Source organism: Saimiri boliviensis, chromosome 13, assembly GCF_048565385.1.
Source record: "Saimiri boliviensis isolate mSaiBol1 chromosome 13, mSaiBol1.pri, whole genome shotgun sequence".
NCBI lineage: Eukaryota > Metazoa > Chordata > Mammalia > Primates > Cebidae > Saimiri > Saimiri boliviensis.
Genome location: NC_133461.1, coordinates 94,731,799 through 94,748,869, shown reverse-complemented (window position 1 = coordinate 94,748,869; position 17,071 = coordinate 94,731,799). Strand labels below are relative to the sequence as shown.

General features: G+C 42.3%; 1 protein-coding gene across 11 annotated transcripts in view; it reads left to right on the top strand.

Moving 5' to 3' along the window:
* CSGALNACT1 (chondroitin sulfate N-acetylgalactosaminyltransferase 1) overlaps positions 1-17,071 on the top strand; it is a 379,255-nt gene that overhangs the window by 268,536 nt on the left and 93,648 nt on the right. The gene's annotated exons all lie outside the window — the stretch shown is intronic.

Sequence of the window (17,071 nt, the reverse complement as noted above, 5' to 3'; positions counted from 1 at the left end):
CATTTGTCTATTTTGGCTTTTGTTGCCATTGCTTTTGGCGTTTTGGTCATGAAGTCCTTGCCTACACCTATGTCCTGAATGGTTTTGCCTAGATTTTCTTCTAAGGTTTTTATGGTGTTAGGTCTGATGTTTAAGTCTTTAATCCACCTGGAGTTAATTTTGGTGTAAGGTGTCAGGAAGGGGTCCTGTTTCTGCTTTCTGCACATGGCTAGCCAGTTTTCCCAACACCATTTATTAAACAGGGAGTCCTTTCCCCATTGCTTGTTTTTGTCAGGTTTGTCGAAGATCAGATGGTTGTAGGTATGTTGTATTTCCTCTGAGGCCTCTGTTCTGTTCCATTGGTCTATATCTCTGTTTTGGTACCAGTACCATGCTGTTTTGATTACTGTAGCCTTGTAGTATAGTTTGAAGTCCGGTAGTGTGATGCCTCCTGCTTTGTTCTTTTTGCTTAGAATTGACTTGGCTATGCGGGCTCTCTTTTGGTTCCATATGAAGTTTAAGGTGTTTCTTTCCAGTTCTGTGAAGAAGGTCATTGGTAGCTTGATGGGAATAGTGTTGAATCTGTAAATTACTTTGGGCAGTATGGCCATTTTCACGATGTTGATTCTTCCTAACCATGAACATGGAATGTTTCTCCATCTGTTTGTATCCTCTCTTATTTCGTTGAGCAATGGCTTGTAGTTCTCCTTGAAGAGGTCCTTTACGTTCCTTGTTAGTTGTATTCCTAGGTACTTTATTCTCTTTGTAGCAATTGTGAATGGCAGTTCGTTTTTGGTTTGGCTCTCTTGAAGTCTATTACTGGTGTATAGGAATGCTTGTGATTTTTGCATGTTGATTTTGTATCCTGAGACTTTGCTGAAGTTGTTTATCAGTTTCAGGAGATTTTGGGCTGAGATGATGGGGTCTTCCAGATATACAATCATGTCATCTGCAAATAGAGACAATTTGATTTCCTCCTTTCCAATTTGGATACCCTTTATTTCTTTTTCTTGCCCGATTGCTCTGGCTAGAACTTCCAGTACTATATTGAATAGGAGTGGTGAGAGAGCGCATCCTTGTCTAGTGCCAGATTTCAAAGGGAATGCTTCCAGTTTTTGCCCATTCAGTATGATATTGGCTGTTGGTTTGTAGTAAATAGCTTTTATTATTTTGAGATACGTTCCATCAATACCTAGTTTATTGAGGGTTTTTAGCATAAAGCGTTGTTGAATTTTGTCAAAAGCCTTCTCTGCATCAATCGAGATAATCATGTGGTTTTTGTCTTTTGTTCTGTTTATGTGGTGAATTACGTTTATGGACTTGCGTATGTTGAACCAGCCTTGCATCCCCGGGATGAATCCTACTTGATCATGGTGGATGAGCTTTTTGATATGCTGTTGCAATCGGTTTGCCAGTATTTTATTGAAGATTTTTGCATCTATGTTCATCATGGATATTGGTCTGAAATTTTCTTTTCTTGTTGAGTCTCTGCCGGGTTTTGGTATCAGGATGATGTTTGTCTTGTAAAATGATTTGGGAAGGATTCCCTCTTTTTGGATTGTCTGGAATAGTTTCAGAAGGAATGGTATCAGCTCCTCTTTGTATGTCTGGTAGAATTCAGCTGTGAACCCATCTGGACCTGGGCTTTTTTTGGGTGGTAGGCTCTTTATTGCTGCCTCGACTTCAGACCATGTTATTGGTCTATTCAGGGTTTCGGCTTCTTCCAGGTTTAGGCTTGGGAGGATGCAGGTGTCCAGGAATTTATCCATTTCTTCCAGGTTTACTAGTTTATGTGCATAGAGTTGTTTGTAATAATCTCTGATGATGGTTTGGATTTCTGTGGAATCTGTGGTGATATCCCCTTTATCGTTTTTTATTGCATCGATTTGGTTATTCTCCCTTTTCTTTTGTATTAATCTGGCTAGTGGTCTGTCTATTTTGTTGATCTTTTCAAAAAACCAGCTCCTGGATTTATTGATTTTTTGAAGAGTTTTTTGTGTCTCTATTTCCTTCAGTTCTGCTCTGATCTTAGTTATTTCCTGTCTTCTGCTAGGTTTTGAGTTTTTTTGATCTTGCTCCTCTAGCTCTTTCAATTTTGATGATAGGGTGTCAATTTTAGATCTCTCCTTTCTTCTCATGTGGACACTCATTGCTATATATTTTCCTCTAGAGACTGCTTTATATGTGTCCCAGAGATTCTGGTATGTTTTGTCTTAGTTCTCATTGGTTTCGAAGAACATCTTTATTTCTGCCTTCATTTCATTGTTTATCCAGTCAACATTCAAGAGCAAGTTATTCAGTTTCCATGAAGCTGTGCGGTTCTGAGTTAGTTTCTGCATTCTGAGTTCTAACTCGATTGCACTGTGGTCTGAGAGACTGTTTGTTATGATTTCTGTTCTTTTGCATTTGCTGAGGAGTGATTTATTGCCAATTATGTGGTCAATTTTAGAGTAGGTGTGAGGTGGTGCTGAGAAGAATGTATATTCTGTGGATTTGGGGTGGAGAGTTCTGTAAATGTCTATTAGGTTTGCTTGTTCCAGGTCTGTATTCAGGTCCTGGATATCCTTGTTGATTTTCTGTCTGGTTGATCTGTCTAATATTGACAGTGGGGTGTTAAAGTCTCCCACTATTATTGTGTGGGAGTCTAAGTCTCTTTGTAAGTCATTAAGAACTTGCCTTATGTATCTGGGTGCTCCTGTATTGGGTGCGTATATATTTAGGATCGTTAGCTCTTCTTGTTGCAGTGATCCTTTTACCATTATGTAATGTCCTTCTTTGTCTCTTTTGATCTTTGTTGCTTTAAAGTCTATTTTATCAGAGATGAGAATTGCAACTCCTGCCTTTTTTTGCTCTCCATTTGCTTGGTAGATCTTCCTCCATCCCTTTATTTTGAGCCTTTGTGTATCCTTGCATGTAAGATGGGTTTCCTGGATACAGCACACTGATGGGTTTTGGCTTTTTATCCAATTTGCCAGTCTGTGTCTTTTGATTGGGGCATTTAGTCCATTGACATTTAGGGATAGTATTGTTATGTGTGAATTTGATGCTGTCATTTTGATGCTACCTGGCTGTTTTGTTGGTTAGTTGATGCAGATTCTTGATTGTGTTGATGCTCTTTTACCATTTGGTGTGTTTTTGGAGTGGCTGGCACTGGTTGTTCCTTTATATGTGTAGAGCCTCTTTCAGGAGCTCTTGTAGGGCAGGTTTGGTGGTGATGAAATCTCTGAGTGCTTGCTTGTTCACAAAGGATTTTATTTTTCCTTCACTTATGAAGCTTAGTTTGGCTGGATAGGAGATTCTGGGTTGAAAGTTCTTTTCTTTAAGGATGTTGAATATTGGCCCCCAATCTCTTCTGGCTTGTAGGGTTTCTGCTGAGAGATCTGCTGTGAGTCTAATGGGCTTCCCTTTGTGGGTAACCCGACCTTTCTCTCTGGCTGCCCTTAGCATTTTCTCTTTCATTTCAACCCTGGTGAATCTGACGATTATGTGCCTTGGGGTTGCTCTTCTTGAGGAATATCTTTGTGGTGTTCTCTGTATTTCCTGGATTTGAATATTGGTCTGCCTTGCTAGGTTGGGGAAGTTTTCCTGGATAATATCCTGAAGAGTATTTTCCAGCTTGGATTCATTCTCTTCATCACATTCAGGTACACCTATCAGACGTAGATTAGGTCTTTTCACATAGTCCCACATTTCTTGAAGATTTTGTTCATTCCTTTTTTGCGCTTTTTTCTCTGTTCTTGCCTTCTCTTTTTATTTCATTGAGTTGATCTTCGACCTCTGATATCCTTTCTTCTGCTTGGTCAATTCGGCTGTTGAAGCTTGTGCATGCTTCACAAAGTTCTCGTGTTGCGTTTTTCAGCTCCATCAATTCACTTATACTCCTCTCTATGCTGTCCATTCTCATCAGCAGTTCGTCCAATCTTTTTTCAAGGTTCCTATTTTCTTTGCGTTGGGTTAGAACATGTTCTTTTAGCTCATTGTAGTTTCTTACTACCCACCTTCTGAAGTCTGATTCTGTCATTTCATCACCCTCCTTCTCCATCCGGTCTGGTTCCCTTGCTGGTGAGGAGTTGTGATCCCTTTTAGGAGGAGAGGTGTTCTGGTTTCGGGAGTTTTCATCCTTTTTGCGCTGGTTTCTTCCCATTTTTGTGGGTTTATCCACCTGTTGTCTGTCTCTGTCCCAGGGAGTTGGAGCTTTATGAGTTTCCGTTGCACTACTGCCTTTTTTGATTTTTCTTTCAGGTCTGACCCGCCCAGCTAGCAGCACGCCTAGCCACTGCCTGCCCGCAGGGGCTTTGCTGAGCTGCTGTGGGCTCCGCCCAGCTGCCCTGAGCTCTTCCCTGTAGTCCTTTTTATATGGGCGTAGTTAGAACTGTCTCGGCAATGGTGGCCCCGCCTCTGTTATGGTGGATTCTCTCTGTTGTGGCAGGTTGCCTCGGCAAGGCAGCCTGCCTCCGTAGTGGTGGAGAGTCTCAGTAATGGCGGAAGCCCCTCCCCCACCAAGCCGGACCGTCCGGGTTCAGCTGTGCTTGGTTTGAAGGGCTCAACCCAGAGGGTTTCCAATTACTGTTTTTGTTTTCGTTGTTGTTGGGGGTGGAGGGGTGGGACCAACCGAGCCTGATCACCTGGCTCCCTGACTCAGAGTCTTTTCTTTTAAGTTGAATGACCTCGTGTTCCGGTCGCTTGTTGAAAAGGCGCCGGGATCTCCCGTGCTGAGACTCACGGTGTCCACTCGAACTGCGGCGCCGGCTCCTGGCGGATTTTTTGCCTAGGAATCTCCTGGCCTGACTCGCTATTTCAGATGAATGGGCTATTCTGCCGTCTCAGGGCTCTGCTCGCCAGCTAAGAGGGCTCCCAGACCAGTGCCTTTTGTATGGAGAAGGGCAGCAACAGGGAGTGGTCACAGCAGCCGCGCGGGCGGAATCAGCCCCGCGGGGGCCAAAACAGCCACACCGGCTGGGACTGCGACGCTGGCGACCCCTCTGCCTGGGTATCTCCTGGTCTGTGGGCAATAAGAGTTCGTCTGGAAATGCGGCGTCCACTCACCCTCTGCACTTTCACTGGGAGCTGAAGTCCTGCGCTGTTCTTAGGCGGCCATCTTCCCAGCATTCCTATAGGTAGTTCTTACTGCATTTTTCATTTCTAGCATTTCCATGTGACTCTTATCATTTCCATCTCTATGCAGAAGTGACCCATATACTTCTTGTCCACTTTTCCATTAGAGCCTTTAACAAATTATTCATGGTTAGTCTAAATTCTCCATCAGATAGCTCCAGCATCCATATCATATCTGAGTGTGGTTCTGATGATTGTTTTGTGTCTTGATGTGGTCAGGGAGGTAGTAGATGAGTAGTCAGGAGTTGGTCTGGGTTTGAGGTTTGTTGTTACTATAGTTACCACAGACTTCAGATCCCTTTGGAACTTCCTTGTGTTTAGGGTGGAGGTTGTTTTGCCTGAGTACTGCCTGTTCAGCCATGCAATTGAGGTCTTATTGCTCTGTGTTTCAGAGAAGGTCTCTACTTCTCTCCCATCCTACTCCTAGCAATATTCTGTTGTTTCTTGTTATTCATAGCTTACCAGCTTAGCTGTCTGTTTAGGGCAGTAGTGAAGAGAGGTTGTCTTTGATTTTTCTGATGCAATCTCAGTCTTAGGCACGTACAGTGTCACTGGGTCTTAGGGTATTTTCCTATCCTACCTCTGCCTTCTTCAGCTGCACTGAATTTTCACCAGTTCCCTAAGGTGAGAATATTTGTTGCCCTTTCCCCTCCAATAATGTTTTTGCTCCATTGAGGGAAGGCAGAGGGGAAGGTCCAGGAGGAATGTTTTGCCCTTCCTTTCTTGCTGACTGCATGACATGGTTGGTGTTCTAAGGTTCTTTCTGATCTTTTTTATGAACACCCAGTGGGGTTCCTGGAAGCTCCACTTTTTGGAACCACAAAGGGCTTCAGTGCCCTACTCATCTGCTCTGAGCCTTGCTCATTTCACTGATTTCTTTTTACCAGTAGCTGAGTGAATCTGCCCCACTAAGCAAGGGCTCATATCTCTTCTGTCTGCCAGCACCTCTGACTCCTCAGATTTTGAGCCAGGCTGTTTGCTCTGTGACTTTAGCTCTCCACGAAGTTCCAAACAAGTCTTGAATTTGAAGGTTATCTGTTTCTTTTTTTGTGGTAAGGGATGCTTCTTTCAGCTCATTATGTCCTGGAGCAGAAACAGAAGTCTGAAACTCCCTTATAAAATCATACTTTAAAACCAATTGATTACTTTGTCTACTTACGCTGCTCCACAAATCAACACTGTCTTCCCACAATCTCACAGCCTAGCCCCAACCATCAAAAGAACTGAAGTGCATTGTTTTTACTTATGATTGGGAGTGTTTTGGTAACACCCCAAATCTGGAAGTCCATTATTAGAAGATTTACTTTTGAATGAAAGCCTCAGATCCCGTGGTCTGATCTGTGTTTGGTTGGTGATGAACTAAAGAAATGGCATTGTTTTTAAAAACCCTATCTTGTATCTGATTGATAGACTTTGAGATTTAATACTATATGTGTTGGGCCTTTGGATTTCTTCTCTCAAATGCCATATTATCTTAAAAAGTAAAGCTATTGTTACAGTGGAAATTTGTAATTAACAAGCATACTGCTCCACATTGGTGGTGTTGAATCAGCCCCTTCTTCCTCATTGCCAGAATACGGGGTCGTTATTTTGAGTCCTTTCTTCCTTTCCCCTTAGTCAACCTGGAACCCCTTTTACCCCATTCCAGTGTTGACACAAGTCTTATGTTAGATGGAGTAGGGTAGTTAAAATGGGCATTGGTCGGAGAGGCAAAGGTAGTATTTTGTTCCCAGCAGAACTGTCTGCCTTTTCTCTGTATTTTCCTTCCTCCTGCAGACCTAGAGACACAGCCCTCGCTGAAGTGTCCCCTGCTGCTCTCTTTATCATCACCCCACACAAACCCTTGGTTCAGAAATAAAGCCAAGACTTTAAACCCTGAGGAGGCTAGGCATTCTCTTCTGAATCCTGTCGTGTCCTTTCTCTGACGGACTTCCTCTGCCTGTCGCTTCTGCTTCGTTTCTCTGCACCCATCCCCGCCATCTGCAGCTTGTGCCCTAAGGACCCGTCAATAATGACATAGGGCTTCCTCCTCCCAGCCTCCCGCCTGTCCTGTGGGGAGGGCTAGTCCCTCTCTCATTGATCCCTGTGTGATGTCATTCTGACTTTCAAAGTTATAACTGTGAAGGGATTTCACAGTTACATCCCTGGGTCAATGTGTATAGCACTATGAATGCTGTGCTGTGGGCACACAATGGGTTAGAGAGGTTTTTATGGGCTGGTCTGAGAATTTCACCACAACAGACAATATTGTTTCTGTGTTTTCTGAGTGACTTACAAATGAACGTTGGAACATGACCCATTTGTAAATAGCCTCCCTGTATTTCCCCACATTGTAAATGCCACCGTCAGCAGCCACCAGTGTTTCTCTGCACCATAAGTCAGAATCTCTGATTTACCTAGAGAAAGGGAGCATGTGAATGACCCTGATGAGGTTATTTTGATTGCAAGCAAGAGACAGGGTCTAGGAAGCATCCTTCCTTCCTCCCTCTCTGTTTCCATTAAGGTTGCTTATCAGAAGTCAACATCCGTGGAGAGATTTGGACTTGTTCTTCAGAGTGAATACATCGGCTGAGCCTTTCCCCAGATCACTTTATTCCCATTACATCTCATGTAGGAGCTGAGGTGGGGGAGGGTTGTACACAACAAGAGGGACTTCATGATAGAAATGCCTGCCCAAATTTTATGCAGCCCTCCTACTGTCCCCCCATTTCCTGTCTTGACTATGAACATAGGGTGAAGGGGAGAAATGGACCTTTCCTACCTTGGAGCGTTCCATCTGGTTTCTTAATGCTGTGGAAAATGCCGCTCTCAGAGGTGACTGTATCTGAAGGTTTCTTCTGTAGGGAGGATACTGATTGTAAAGACCTGATTGTAAAGAAGGGAGCCAGAGGAAATTAAATAGCAGGAGGAGGTAATTAGGTTAAGTGCAACTTGAAAGTTTTTGGTTTGTTAAATTAGGGATAGATGAGTGATGGGACACTGAGATTTATGGTATGAGATTTTTAAAGACTTGGATATTCAGTGATGTGTGTTCATGTGACGTACCTTAGGCATTCTCAGTGCTGGAGATGGACAGAGTTAGCCAACAGAGTCCATGCCCCTCACAAGCCCCAGCGCCCAAAGGGAGGGGCACCCGTGTACACAGGTAATGACAGCACAGGGTCATACATTAAACAAGTGTACAGGACATAGAGAATTGGCCATGGAGTGGGATGGTCAGGAAGGGCATCAGAAGAAAGGCTACACTTGAGCATGTTTTCAAAGATAAGTAGGAATTGCCACAGGCCAAGGATGTGTGTGTGTTGTGGAGGAGGGAGTGTTTTAGGAGCAGGAATAACTAACATTGGCAAAACATGGAGGTGTGTACAAGCTGGTAGATCTGGAGATCACAGGTAATCGGATAGTGCTGCAACATTAAGGAGGAGGAGAATAGGTTCAGGTAGAAGGAGACGGCACAGCAAGTTGACAACCCTGAAGAATTAAGCAGGGCCAAGATGACCACGCATTTTCTAAACTGGCTATGTTTAGGTTATCCAATGGTCTATTTACAATTTTAAATGTCATGGTTAGATTTTTCTATCTGGCTGGGTCATTCTGATAGCAGGATAGAGGGCTAGATTGGAGGCAGGTTTGAAAAATGGTTTGGCGGTTCCTCAAAATGTTAAACACAGAGTAACCATATGACCCTGCAATTCCACTCCTAGGTGTGTGTGTGTACATATGTATGTTTGTGTGTATATATCACACACACACATAGAGATGAGAAGTGAAAACACACGTTCAGTTAAAAACTCATATCTGAATGATCGTAGTAGCTTTGTTCATAATAGCCAAAAAATGGAAACAACCCAAATGTTCTGCAGTGCATGGATGGATAAGCAGAATGTGGATTGCATGCAACAGAAGATTATCTGGCCGTAGAATTGAATTACTAATATATGCTTTGGCATAGATAGTCCTTGAAAACATTACACCAAGTGAAAAACCAGATGTAAAAGACTGTAAGTCCTCTAATTCCATTTCTATGAAATGTCCACCATAGGAAAATCGGCAGAGACAGATTACTGTTTGCCTAGGGTTCTAGGGGTTGGAGGGGTTAGTGGAGATAGAGAATGGCTGTGGGATGGGTACAGTTTCTTTTGGGGAAGATGAAATAATCCTTAAAATTAGATTGTGGTGATTGTTGCACAAACCTGTGAACACATAAAAAAATTAGCTTGTCTACTTTAAAGGGATAAAGGGTGTGGCATGCGAATTTTAATCTTAGTAAATAGTCTCTGTCCTCAAAAATAATAATAATAATAATAATAATAAAAGAGTAGTAACTGGGAGACTAATGAAAGGGCTTTAAAAATAGTTGAGGTGGGGCTGGGTGCAGTGGCTCAGGCCTGTAATCCCAGCACTTTGGGAGGCCAAGGCAGGCAGATCGCCCACGCCCAGGAGTTCGAGATCAGCCTGGACAACATGGTGAAACCCAATCTCTACTAAAAAAATACAAAAAATTAGCCAAGTATGGCAGCATATGCCCATAGTCACAGCTACTCCGGAGGCTGGGGCAGGAGAATCACTTGAAACTGGGAGGGGGAGGTTGCGGTGAGCTGGGATCACCCCAGTGGATTCTAGCCTGGGCAACAGAGTGAGACTCCGGCTCAAATATGTATATTTGAGGTGACTGAAGAGCTCCTGGGCAGAGGCTCTTGCTGTGAAATAGAAGGTGGGGAGGAGGCTGAATGTGTTCAGGACAGAGTAATTCTTTAGCGTTAATCTAGTATATTGGGCTCTTCCACAGACATTTCAAAGGGTTTAAGAAGCTATTACAAACATATTTACAGATGAGATTTTTTTTCAAAAAAGAATTTAAGGTGGCTATCATATTTGTTGATGCCAGTTCTCTTTCTCACTTATATGAGTGCTTGATCATAAGCTTCCCATGAAAGACGCAAATAGGCCATGCACTGGGAAGGGAGGCAGGGCCCAGGCTGAAAGAAGGAAGACCCAACTCTTACTTTTACTATAAGATTAATTCAAAAGACAAAACTATGAAAAATCTGTTCATATTATTTCTGATCATAATCAACAGATTATAATAAAAGATAAATTTTCACTTTTGGGAATAATTTTTCAAATGTGCTATCATTAGTTTGAGGTTAAATGTTCAAGTTGAATAACTGGAAGAATTATACCAGGCGTCCCCAAACTACGGCCCGCGGGCCGCATGCGGCGCCCTGAGGCCATTTATCTGGCCCGCCGCCGCACTTCAGGAAGGGGCACCTCTTTCACTGGTGGTCAGTGAGAGGAGCACAGTATGTGGCGGCCCTCCAACGGTCTGAGGGACAGTGAACTGGCCCCCTGTGTAAAAAGTTTGGGGACGCCTGCATTATACCATTGCTAGGCTGGTGGCTGTGGGCCAGTGGCATGGACCAGCAAGACCAGAACATAGCTGGGCTTCCAGCTGGTGTTGAATGGAACATCTCCTTATCATGAAAGCCTTCAGGGAAAAATATAAGTCAAACTGTGGCATTGGACATGACACAGGGGAGGCTCGGCCCAGGCTGGCAGGCTGGCTCCAGCAAGGTAGATGGCACAGAGTTGAAGAGGACATGTGAGATTTGAAGTTCATACTAGACATTAGTAAAAAGGCAGAACATGCCATCTGAATCAGGAGACCAGGAGAGGTAGATGAAATTTACCATCCTAGAATAATTATTTATTCAACAAACATTTACCAAATCTCTGCTACATCCCAGGCATAGCCCGGCAGTACGCTGCTTGGTCTCACCAGGAGGGCTTTGTGCTCTTGACCCTTCTCTGATATAGTTACCATTTTGTTCCTTAAATCCTATCAATTTCTAGACATTTTCCAAAGGATTCTTACTAGTTACCAATGTTCCCATAAGCTACAGTGTAAACACATTTTTCATTTTCAAGTTCATGGCTGAACCTACTTAAGTTATGAATATGTATATGGTCAATAAATAGAGGTTATTAATAGCACAGAGTGTACTCTGGCCTTCCATCCATGTTTAATGAAATCATTAATCTCTGTAACCTCCACCCATGTGCTAAATTGCACTGGAATTCATGAGAAATTACTAATTCTGTGGACTCATGTAAAGTGTATGGAATGTAAATGTATGTCTTAGTACCTCTGAATTACGTACCAAATTTATTAGAAATCAGTCATGTCCTTTGCAGATTATTGTATAGCACTGAAACATACGTGAAATGCTAAGAGTGAAAGGTACAAAGACTTTGCTGTATTTGCTTTAAGATGCATGTAAGCATGACATAAATTCTTGCTGAAACTTAAACCCAAGCAAACAAACATCATGGGCAAAAGATAAACAGATCATGATAGAGATATCTGATACATAAATAAAAAGACTATTCATTTGTTTCTTACCTAATAGAGAAATTTTAAAATGAAAGTAAAATATTAAATGTTCGCAGTTTTATAAACAATGACACAAAATATTGTCAGGGGCAGGTAAAATGAAAATCTAGTATTAGGAGCGTAAACTGTTTCAAACATTCTGAAAATAATTTGTATCAACCTTCAAAATATTCATACCTTTTTCCAGTATTTTTCTTTCTGAAAGCTGATTCTCAGAAATGTCCATACGTATTTGTATCATAAAGTATTTATAATAATGAAAAATGAGAAGCAATTTAGATGTCTAACAGGAGACTGGTTAAAATTATGCAGTATTGGTATAGTGGAATATTTTACAGTAAACCAAAATCATTTATTCAGTAAATATTAACATAGGTGAAAGTCTTACTATGAGAAAAATTACCATTTAATTGTGAAAGTAATTAAAAGTTTTTATCTAGCTATGCAAAGAAAGATTGAGGGGACAGAAATGCTGTAACAAAGCATTAATAGTTATTTTTTCCTAAGTGGTAGAATTATGAGGGATGCTGTGTTTTCCAGATATTTTATTTGGAAATTCTGTTGCGGTTACACTTTGCAGTGAGATATAGCAATGCTTAAATCATGTTGACATGACTAAAAAGTTAGCGTTTGACTCTCTAAAAGTGGATAGGATATTTGAAACAGACACAGGATTCGAGGTAGTAGTTTGAGGGAACTTCCTTCCTGCTGCCTGGGAATCACCTGGGCAATCCAGAAGAGAAAAATAAAATTACAGGTTACTTCTAGGTCTCAAACAGTCTTTACCCTGAGTACTAAGACTGGAGCAGGGAGCCTGTAAAGGTGAGGCTGTTTTTGGAAACGAGGCGATCAGCCCCGTGAGAGAAGTTTGAGCAAAGCCTCTTGTGTCCTGGGCTCTGTTTTCTCCTGCATTGTGTTGGAGACTACAGGTGTCCAAGCTGGAGAGAACCAATCATCACAGAGTGCAAAGCTGCTGTGGGTTTACCGGTTGGCTCTGCAGAAAAGGTGGCTTTGCATGCTGCTGGCCCCTAAGCAACAGTTTAATGGAAGTAGAGGCTCTGATGTTCTCCATCAGAGTTTCCTCGTGGCATCTTAGGGTACCTTATTTTTTCCCCATCCCAATACTCCTAGGAGATGAATAGGAGTTTTCAGGGACAAGAGGAAGGAGAACAAAACACCTCTTCTTTCTTCCCTTGAAGAAAGACCCTACTGTCAAAAGTGCCTTTTTTAAAAGCCTGTTTCTCTCTTTTCCTTTCTTTCCCAAAATACTGTTTTGCAGTCGGTCTGTGAAAACCAGTGTGAGTCGCAGCAGCAGCTTCTCATGTGCAGCCTTCCATCTGTAGCTTAGTCTGTATTATGTGCTGTATATTTAGAATGCCTAAATTAGTGGTGTTCCATGCACTATTTAAAGAGGAGCTGGGAAGTCAGGGGAAGAGCAGGGCTATTGATCAGGATTGGCTTCTGAATGTGGCTGGCTCTCATCCTCAAATTCCAGAGTTAGAAATATTTAGGGCCATCAAGAGAACAGATGGTCTGGGAAAGCAGCTGGCCCATGTGGTAATTAGTCCACGGAGGCAACTGGTCATTTTTTGAGCTTGGAGCAGAATTTTGTTTCTGTCAGTGCCATTCAAAGTGTAGAAGGAGGCTTTGGTTAGAACACACACTGCTAGAAAATGTGTGTAAATGGATCATCCCAGCTGATAAGATATCAGTTCAGCTTGGCTTCCTAACAAAAGGTTGCTAACAAAAAAGTCACAAGAGAGATTTTTGATTTTAATTTAAAATTGGAGACACTCTGCTATGTTTAACAGGGCTAAGGAAAGACGTCCTTGTCAAGACAGCCAGTGAAAATCCAATACAGGATTCTTGATAGTGCAAAGATTACTTACACTCCATTTTCATGCCATTTGTATCCTGTGATTTTTAATTAATTACGAGGGTCTCCTCCTAGACTGAGATGAGGGACCATTTCTTGTGCCACTTTGTAGCCCTAATATCAAGCAGGTTGCCTGGTATGAAAGCATTGATTAAATGTTTGTTGAATGAATCAATGAACGCACAGAAGAGCACAGGTTGAGGGATTGGCCTCAGAGGGAGGACGGAAAATGCTTCCTTTGAGATGAGAGGAAAGGATGGTTCTACAGAGTGATGAGTACATTTTTCTTTGATTTTTTATTTTTTGAGAGAGGGACTAAGAAATTAAAGTCTAACCATATAACAATAACCACCATAATTGATAGTTAATAAACATTGGATAATGATTTCCTAGGACAATTTCATTCTTCCCTATCTTTATTTCGATTTAACTCTTTAAAATAGAAGGGAAATTTATAGGTAGGTTTGGTGTTTCTATTGTAGTAATCATACTGATTTTCTCACTGGATTCACTTTCCATCTTCTTTCTCTTGCAGGGACACCTTGCATCCCACTAGTAATGACGCTGCACTCTTTGCAATCAACCCTTCCCAGGTGCCCTGGTCTCCCCATCTCATCTCCATTTTCTACCTGTAGGAGATTCGTCTTCTGCCCTTCAAATGGGGGCCATTGTTTCTTCTTGGACTTATTTACACATAATCATAACTGCATATTAGTAATTTTCAAGGCTCCTGAGTTCATGTAAAATGAAACCCCTTGATTTCTGCTGTGACTCATGAGCAGGGAGCATTGATTAGTAGCTTAGTCTGTATTAATCCCATCCCGATGCTGCTGTCTTCTCTTCACCGTTTAACTGATAGTGTGAGGTATACAGGGTGCATAGCTTCTCTTCTCCTGAGTTTTTTTCTCTGTAAAACTGACATTATTAATATCTACCTTGTTAGCTCTAAGGTAAATATCAATATCCCTTTATGTATTTTTTTAACATATTTTGAAATGGTTGGGTTTTTACACATGATGTCATTATAGCAGTGCCTGGCACAAAGATTGTTAGTAATTATTGCTGCTTTTGTTATTTGTTGGTAGAAATTTGAGGAGAGCGTTTTTATAGTCACAGAAATGTTTTACACTCCATTCCTGGCTCTTCCTACCCTTCTGAATAGCAGTTGATTTTCTCTGAGATACCATTAGGTGGTCATGGGTTCCTTTCCCTTTCTGGAATCATTTCCAAAACATTGTTTAATCTGAACAAAATTACAGAATTAAACATTGTTCAGTGAAGAAACTTTATTCACAAAGTTAGATTTGTGACCTAACCCTCTACGAATACATATATTTTGAGGTGGAGTCTCACTCTCTTGCTCAGCCTGGAGTGCAGTGGCAGGAACTCAGCTCACTGCAAACTCCGCCTCCCTGGTTTAAGTGATTCTCCTGCCTTAGCTTCCCGAGTAGCTGGGATTATAGGTGCACACCACAATGCATAGCTAATTTTTGTATTTTTAGTAGAGATGGAGTTTTACTATGTTGGCCAGGCTGATCTCGAACTCCTTACCTCAGGTGACCCACCCACTTTGTCCTCCCAAAGTGCTGGGATTACAGGTGTGAGCCACCATATCCAGCCCCCTGTGCCAGTATTATGATTATCAGCAGCCATACTGTAAATCCCCATGATTATCAGCAGCCATACTGTAAATCCCCCTTGTGTGCATATAGTATGTGGGGTGAGAAGGTATCTCTTGGAAGGTATGTGATATGAATAATTTTGGATCTAGGATTAATATCAATGTCCCTTCACATTTTAAAGTATATTTTGAAATAAGAATTTTCATTCTTGGTTCATTCTTTGGGCTGCTGTGTTTACATTCTAAACCCCGAAGCTAACTTGGACTAGAGAGCTCAATGATTTCATGATACCTACAGCCTTTTTCTAGTTAGAAATCCTAATAGAAGGTGGATGGCATGGGAAAGATATCTCGGTCTGCCCTTGGAGAGACCCTTCCATGTGGATAAGTACCATAAATAGCCGATGTGTACCATGCACAGCTGAAGGTGCGGGTGAGTTTGTTAGAGGAGTGGCTTTTCGGCTGTAGGAGTTTATCAACAGTTTTGAGTCTTTCAAAGGCTGACATTTTTCTTCTGTGGAATCTAAGCCATTCTTCTTACTAACTTTCCATCCATCACATTAATTGCTACTGGATTCTAGTTTATCGGGCCCAGAGCTCATGTGTCTCTTTGCAGTAGGTGCAGACTCCACCGTGGTGTTTTCACGTGGGCTGGGTCCTGGAACCTTCCTATCATGGACACTGGGAGTCCTGTGCTCTTTGAATCTGGAGCTGGTTTGACTAAGCATGAGCAGCAGGAAGAGAATGGCACCCTTTTATCTCCAGAAATCATAGCTGCTGTTGGGAGGTGAAATGTTCTCATTTGGGTGTTAGAGTGAAATTGTTTGTCTTTTCAAAGAATTGCTGTGTTTTAGGATATTAACATGACAGATGAGTCTCTGGGGCAGGATGTGAATAAATGTTACAGCAAAAGCTCTCAGGGATAAAATTTAAGCTCTTTAGAGTTGTCACTTGAGAAAAAAATTGAGGCAGTTCTTCAGAAGGGAAGCATTGTATGAAAGCATAAGTTGGCATCTGAATGTAGGTTAACTTTCTTCCCCAAAAATGACGGCTACAGGATTTCTGTTTCACTTGGGTTCCTAATGGGACCGGTAGTAAATCCTGCTGTCCATTCACACAAGCACGAAGGAGTAGGTAGCCTTTTTGGTTGTCATTTCTTCAACTATTATTGGGTAGTTACTATGTGTCAGGCACTGTCCCAGGCACTGGGGAGCCAAGAGTGAAAACTCAGACAAAACCTGCCTAAGTAAGCAAACTACATAGCTGAGAAAAGGGGGTTCCCGTTAGAGGAAAAATCAAGGCATTTAAAGGGGGCTTCAGGAGAGGGTCATACAAACTTAAGTAAGACAGTCAGTGTAGGTCTTGTTGAGAACGTAACATCAGAGCAGAAACTTGAGGAGAATGAGGTAGCCAGCCATGCCTATACCTGGAGGAGGAGAGTTTCCAGATGGAAGGAACAGCTGATGTACAAACCCTAGGCAGGAATGCATGAGGGGCCAGTGTGCCCGTGCAGAGCCGGTGAGGAAGAGGAAAGGAGGAGGTGAGGTCTGAGAAGCAGGGGAGGGGCACGTCGTATGAGCCTGGGAGACCACTGTGAGGATTTGGCTTTTACCCTCAGTGAGATGGAAAGACCCAGTTTTAAAACATTTGTTTTTTGGAAGTTGTGTTGAGAACAGACTTGGGGCGACAGGGTAAAAGCCCAGAGACCCCTAGGCAGCCATGAGAGTCACCAGGCAGCAGGTGAGAGGGGCTGGACCGAGGTGGTAACAAGTGACAACCAAAATGAGTGACTGAGGCTTGTCACCAAGCATCTAGGCTTACTGAGCCAGCCTAAAGGTGCATCTGGGAAAAACTTAAGTCACAGAAGCATATGTGGCTTTTTTTTCCTTCCCCAAACAGGCTCTCAGGAGGTTTGTGTGTGTGTGTGTGTGTGTGTGTGTGTGTGTGTGTGTGTATGCATACACACACACACACACACACACACACACACACATATTGAAGCTGAGGTGGCAGTAAGATATTTGTGAGACTCTAGTTAGTGCCCAGTAAATCTATATTTTACATAAGATAAGGTGAGTATTTGAAG